The sequence below is a fragment of the Loxodonta africana genome, chromosome 7, assembly GCF_030014295.1.
Source record: "Loxodonta africana isolate mLoxAfr1 chromosome 7, mLoxAfr1.hap2, whole genome shotgun sequence".
NCBI lineage: Eukaryota > Metazoa > Chordata > Mammalia > Proboscidea > Elephantidae > Loxodonta > Loxodonta africana.
Window position 1 is genome coordinate 27,569,652 of NC_087348.1, and position 7,185 is coordinate 27,576,836.

General features: G+C 34.0%; 1 pseudogene; it reads right to left on the reverse strand.

The window, feature by feature from the left end:
- Window positions 1-5,710: 5,710 nt before the first annotated feature.
- Window positions 5,711-6,695, reverse strand: LOC135232083 (olfactory receptor 4A5-like; annotated as a pseudogene).
- Between the last annotated feature and the right edge of the window lie 490 nt (window positions 6,696-7,185).

The following is a 7,185-nucleotide window of genomic DNA, read 5'->3' on the forward strand; positions in this document are numbered from 1 at the left end:
AGAACAATATGTACACAATTATCTCAACATTAAATCTGGGTATAAAGCTGAATGCAAAATTCCTACAATAGCTCTAAAAGGAGAAGTTATACTTTGCAGAAAAAAATGCTGGGTAATGATCATCTGAATCTAAAGCTCTATATTAAAGCAATAAAGACAAAAGTAAGGTGATGGTGTGGCAACAGAGAGGAGAAAGAATATGTGGGACTATTCTACTTATCACAAAGTCTTCATGGAACATTCACGAAAATAGACAATATTCTAGAACAAAGTAAGTTGCAATACATTTCAGAGGACTTATACAGAAATAGGGAAACCCTGGTGGTGCACTTGTTAAGTGCTACCACTGCTAACCAGAGTTGGGAGTTCAAATCTGCCAGGAGCTCCTTGGAAACTCTATGGGGCAATTTTACTCTGTCCTATAGGGTCTCTAAGAGTCGGAATCCACTCGACAGCACTGGGTTTGGTTTTGGTTTGGTTTATACAGAAATATGTCTGATGATAATAACATTCAACTAGAAATTTTATTGAAAAAAGAACTATACACTCCCCAATTATTTCCAAGTTTAACCACACAGTTCTTAATAAGCTATGGATCAAAGAAGAAATCGCAATGGAAATCAGAAAATATTTTGAAAAGTAACAGAATAAAAAAAATACAAAAATTTATTTGATGCAGCTTAAATAGTGCTTAGAGAGAAACATATAGCTTTAACTGCAAATATTAGAAAATAGGAAAGATTATTAAAAAATGAACTAGCTTCCATCTCAAGAAGCTAGAAAAGAAAGAGCAAGATAAACCCGCAGGATACTGCAGAATGGAAACAGTAAATATAAAAGAGAAACCCTTAACATAAAAATTAATTTAAAAATATAAAAAAAATATATACATAAAGCTAGGAGTTGGTTTTTGATAAGACTAATAAAGTGGATAAGTGTCTAGCAAAATGAATTAAAAAAAAAGAGGAAAACAAGCTGTCAGATTTGGTAGAGAAAAATGGGCCATCACTGCAGATTCTGTATATTCTAAAAAGATAATAAAAGAATATTATAAACAAATATATGCCAATATTTTTTCCAACTGAGAAGTGGACAAAATCTTTGAAAAACACAATTTTCTGAACACACACACACACACAAAATTAAAAATCAGACTGGCATGATACCTCTTAAAAGAATTGATTCTTTAAGACATTGCCTGCCACCCCACCTCCCCCAAAAAATACATTAACATGTAGCTTTATCAATGAATTCTACTCAGCTTTTCAGCAAAACATACTTTTGGGACGAGAGGAAATTAAAATACTTTCAAATGCATTTTCTACACACAGCATAACTCTTATGCAAAGATAAAAAAGGAGTTACAAGATTTTGTAAAAATTCATCAACATAGGCTCAAAATTTATCAACCATAATTTAGCAATTCAAATACAGACATATATCTTAAAAGTCTAATATGACAAAGTAGGTTTCATTTTAGGAATAAAAGTTGGGCCTAATGTTTGAAATAAACTGATGAAATTCAATTGACTCCAGGAAGCACCATAGCCTTCTGCTTCCTACTCTTCTAAAAAATAGCATTTATTTTGGCTATCTTGCATTACCTCCTACTGTATGCTGTGTGTGGAATAGTGAACATGTTTCCAGTTTGTATATCTTTAAATAGAGAGAAACAATAATTTAGGTGCTGTAAGAAATGAGCTCTTCCAAAGGAGGCTCATCCATACCTGATATGGATTTAGAAGTTGAGGTCCTGAACTTGAAGCTGATGCCACGATGGGATAAGATGTTGGTGAAGAGGATGAGTGTACCTTGCCTGTGTGACTATGTGCAGGCAAGAAGGTGATGAGATGAAATATATAAAACCTTGAATTAATAAAACTGCTGGCCAAGAATAACATAGCCTGAAAAACTCTCTGTCCAATACAATAGTAAAATTAGGATATTTCCAGACAAACAAAAATTAAGGAATTTTTTAAAAACAAACCAATCTTACAAGAAATATTAGAGACCTTCTGTTAGAGAACCAACAACATCAGACAACCAGAGTCTAGGACCTAGGTCAGCATCAGCCAGATACCAACCTAGGTAAAGAACCCTCAATAATAAAACAAAGCTAAAGACCTAGGAAGGAAAACAGAAACAGCAATCAGTAACTGATGATAATGTCAAAATAATAAAAATGAGAATAAATGGTGTAGGTATACAACTCAGATGGAGAGGAAGCCAAGGCAATATCAAGTAATAAATGCCTGATTCAGACTTAGGAAGGTAAGGGTAAATTTCAAGGAAACCACAAAGAAAGTTAACAAACCTACCATCAAAATAAAAAAAAAGAATAAAGACTCAGTAAACACAAAATCTATAATAATAAAAGAAAAGAAAATCCAGAAACAAAAGGAACTCAGCACAAGAAAGTAAGAGGAACAAAGAAAACGTCAGCACCACAAAAGAAAAGCACAATATGACAGCAAAAAGCTCATACCTACATATAGATAATCACACTGAATGAAAATGCCTTAAATACACACATAAAGAGACAGAGAGTGGTAGAGTGGATTAAAAAAAAAAAAAAAAGATTCATCAGTATGCTGCCTACAAGACATATCCTAGACACAAAGACATAAATATACTAAAACTTAAAAGAAAGAAAAAATATATCAAGCAAACAGAAATCAAGAAGAGTAGGAGCGGCAATATTACTCTCAGATAAAAAAGTCTTTAAGGCAAAATTGACCACAGAAGACAAGGGAAGACATTATATAATGATTAAAATGACAATCAACCAGGAACACATAACCTTAATAAATATCTACACACTCACTAACAGGGTTCCAAAATATATAAAAGAAACTCTAAAACTTGACCTCATAGACATATATAGAACACTCCACCAAAGAGCAGCAAAGTGTACATTCTTTTCCAACGCACATGAAACATTCTCCAAGAGAGACCACATTTTAGGTCACAAAACAACCCTCAATAAAATCCAAACCATCAAAGTAATACAAAGCATTCTCTCTAATCACAACACCATAGAAGTAGAAATCAACAACAAGAAGAGCAAGAAAAAAGAATCAAATACATGAAACCACTGGCTAATAGAAGAAATCAAAGGGGGAATCAAAAAATGCCTAGAATCAAATGAGAATGTAAACATATCATATTAAAGCTTTTGAGACACAGCAAAGGCAGTGTTTAGGGGTCAATTTATAGCAATAAATGTACACATCAAAAAAGAAGAACACACCAAAATAAAAATGTTAGCTCTATGACTCAAACAAATAGGGAAATGCAAATGGAGGGCACAGGCAACAAAAGAAAGGAAGTAATAAAGATTAGAGCAGAGAAAATTAAATATCAAAAAACAGAATAGACAAGACCTAAAGTTGGTTCTTTGAAAAGATCAAAAAATTTGACAAACCACTGAACAAGCTGACAAAAGAAAAAACAGGAGAGGAAGCAAATAACCCAAACGAGATGAGATGAGAGACATTACAACAGACCTAACTAAAACTGAGGATCATAACAGAATACTATGAAAAATCATGCTTTGACAAATTTGAGGAACTAGAGTAAATGGACAAATTTCTAGAAACACACTATGTACCTAAACTAACAAAAACTGAGACAAAAAATCTGAAAAATGCATAACAAGAGAAGAGATTGAATGGAGTAATAAGAAAAAAAAAAAAGAAAAGCCCGATAAATAAAAACCCTGGCCTATATGGCTTCATTGGAGCATTCTACCAAACATCAGAGAATGGCTCACATCAAGTGCTATTTAAACTATATCAGAGCACAGAAATGAAGGAAATCTCCCAAATTCTTTCTATAAAGCTTTTATAACCCTGATACAAAAGCCAGGAAACCCACAAATTTAAAAAATAAAAGTACAGGCCAATATTTCTCATGAATTCTCAACAAAATTCTAGCCAATAGAATTCAGCATCATATTAAAAAAGTAATAGACTACTTACCAAGTGGGATTCATGCAAGGATGGTTCAACATTAAAAAATCAATCAATGTAATCCATCATATAAATAGAACAAAAGAATCACATGATCATCACAACTGACATGGAGAAGGAGTATGATAAAGCCCAACAGTTATTCCGGATAAAAACTCTCAGTAAAGTAGGGATAGTAGAGAAATTCCTCAACATAATGAAGGGCATCTATACAAAACCAAAAGCCAACATCTTTCTCAATGGAGAGAGACAGAAAGGGTCCCCCCTGAGAACACAAAAAAGACAAGGAGGCCCTTTATCACCACTCCTATTTAACATTGTGCTGGAAGTCCTAGCTAGAGCAATAAGACAAGAAAAAGAAATAACAGTATCCAAATTGGAAAGGAAGAAGTAAAGCTATCCCTATTCACACATGTTATGATCCTACACTACCCTACCTACTCCTACTACCCAGTGAGACAACCCCAAATTTTGCATAAGGAAACTACTGGAATAAGAAAATATAAACAATATTCTTTCAGGATACATACATACATAACTAAACTATTTTTAAATATGATTTCAAAAATAGGTTTGGGATTACATCTGAGGGAAAGTGGGGAAATGGCATCAGAGAAGTGTAACCAAGTAGTTTCAATGATATTGATAATATTCTAGGTAGAAGGCTGCAAATCTTTTGGATATACATGAAAAAATGCAAGCAAATTTAAAAATAATAAAAGTTCTAAAATCTTTCTTTTAGTTAGAACAGTAAACTCTTGTTAAATGTAGATAATGATCCATATTATACTCATAAATTCTTTCTTCTTTCTGGTTTTGGGATATTCCTGGATGGGCTGTAGACTGAGAAAAACTTATATTTTTACATAATATTGAAAAAACACTTTTGTTTTAACCAAAACAAATCATTACTACGTCTCTACATAAAAAGTATTTAAGTTTAATACAACTTTTAGGGAACATACTGCTTATGCAAAATAGCACATTTCTTTCCATGTTTTCAATTTCATGGACATAAAATAAGAAGCTCTACCTAATCTTTTAAGAATCAAACAAAATGCACATAATAACTAATGAAGAAAATATAAAATATGTTTATAAAAAAATTTTTATAAACATATTGTTATTTTAAAATCCAAAGTGAAAGAGTATCTGTCCTCTAATCAAGAATTAGAATGAGTTTTCTTCATCGACCATAGCCCATCTATCAAAACTGATCACCATCACAAACTGAACACAATATGATGTCTCAATTAAATATGCAGAATTGCAAATGCATAGACATTGACCAGAGGAACTGAAGTAATCTTAAACACAAAATGCATTGTGCCCCTATAAAAAGCTATTGTGCTAATAGAATAATGAACGGTAAACTTTGAAAACCACACACTTGGCCTCAGAAATTTCTTCTAAGTATTAGTCAAATTGTTTTCTCATTAATTTTGGATGATAGAAAATTTTCTAAAGTAACTTGTTTTTCTCTTTTTTAAAGAAAAAAATATTCTAAGTCCTGTTTCAGTATATACTTAGAAAAATAAAACTGCAATGTGAGCTTAGTTTTATTTTAATTTATAACAGGAAAAATACCTATGCCTTTTATTCAGCCTCCAGGATGACTTTATTAGGTTAATTCTAACCTCAAAGAATAATTTATTCTACGTTTTGGATGCCCTTGCATCAATAAAGAGAAGCATTCCTAGAGAATCCATTGAATTGACTAAATCTTTCGTTGTGATAGTTTATTGCCTATGTGTTGCTTTAGAGTTAGCTAAGGTATTTTCAGTGTGGACACATGTTCTTATTCTACCTGTGGTTAACTTTGTACCCCAGATTTTTTCCATAGCATTTTTCATCTCAGAATTTCTCAAGGTGTATATCAGAGGATTCAACATGGGAGTGATAACTGTATACAGCACAGTCAAGGATTGTCAACGGGAAAGTTGGAAACAGGTCTAAACATACATGAAAATAGAGGGAACAAAGAAGAGGACAACCACTGTGAAGTGGGAGCTGCAGGTAGACAGGGCTTTGCACCTCCCTTTCTGACTGAGTCTTCAGGGATCTTAGGATGACCCCATAGGAGATTAGTAGAAGGATAAAAATTACCATGCAGATGGCTCCACCATTGGCAACAACAGTGAGGCCTATAAAATAGGTGTCGGTGCAAGCAAGTTCCAGTAATGGGTACATATCACAGATGAAGTGATCAATAACATTGGTGCCACAGAAGAGGAGGCTGTACACAAAGAGAAGTTGAACCACAGAGTGCAAAAAACCTCCAACCCAGGCCAAGACCAGCAACAGAATGCAAACCTGTCGATTCATGATGGTCAAGTAGTGCAGTGGCTTACAGATGGCCACATAGCGGTCATAGGCCATTGCCACCAGAAGAAAGACCTCAGCACCACCAAATAAGTGCTCTATAAACAGCTGGCCCATGCAAGCTGGGAAAGAAATAGTCTTTTTACCACAGAGTAAGTCTAGAATCATTTTGGGGGAAATGGCAGTGGAATAAATAGCATCCATGAGTGACAGATAGGCAAGAAAGAAGTACATGGGGGAGTACAGGGAGGGGCTGACAATAATGGTCATGACAATGAGCAGGTTGCCCACCATCGTGACAATGTAGATGAGCAAAAACATGATAAATAACACTTTTTGGCCCTCTGGATCCTGAGTGAGTCCCAGGAGGACAAATTCTGTTACGTTGTTACTGTGTTCCATTTACTTTTCTACAATACCTGTTTCAGAGATGAGAACTCAGGAGAACAAGACCTGTAATGAAATCATGAAGACAATTATGAGTATGTCCATTAAGTCATGGAGCACTTCTTCACTATTAATCTCCAAAGGTGGCTTATCCATAATAAACATTTAGAAATATCTACTGAGTTTCTCTTCCAAAAATCCCAATATGTCTTCCCTTAACAATTCTAGCCCTTCTCGGATGACTGCTTTGAGCCTACAAATAAGAGATTCTATCTCTAAATCTTAGTTGGTCTTGTATAGAGAAAATCAGTCAGAGGCCCAAGAGCCATTCATTCATTTAATAATCCTTCTTTAAAAAACGAGAGTGCTTGGCACCGAAGTCAACAATGACAGAGAAGGAAAGGATTTCTGCCCTCAAGAAACTTTTTCTCTGCTGTTGAAAATAAACACTAAACAAATAAATTGACATAGAATGAGTATTTAGAGTTGGTAATTTTTGTGGTGA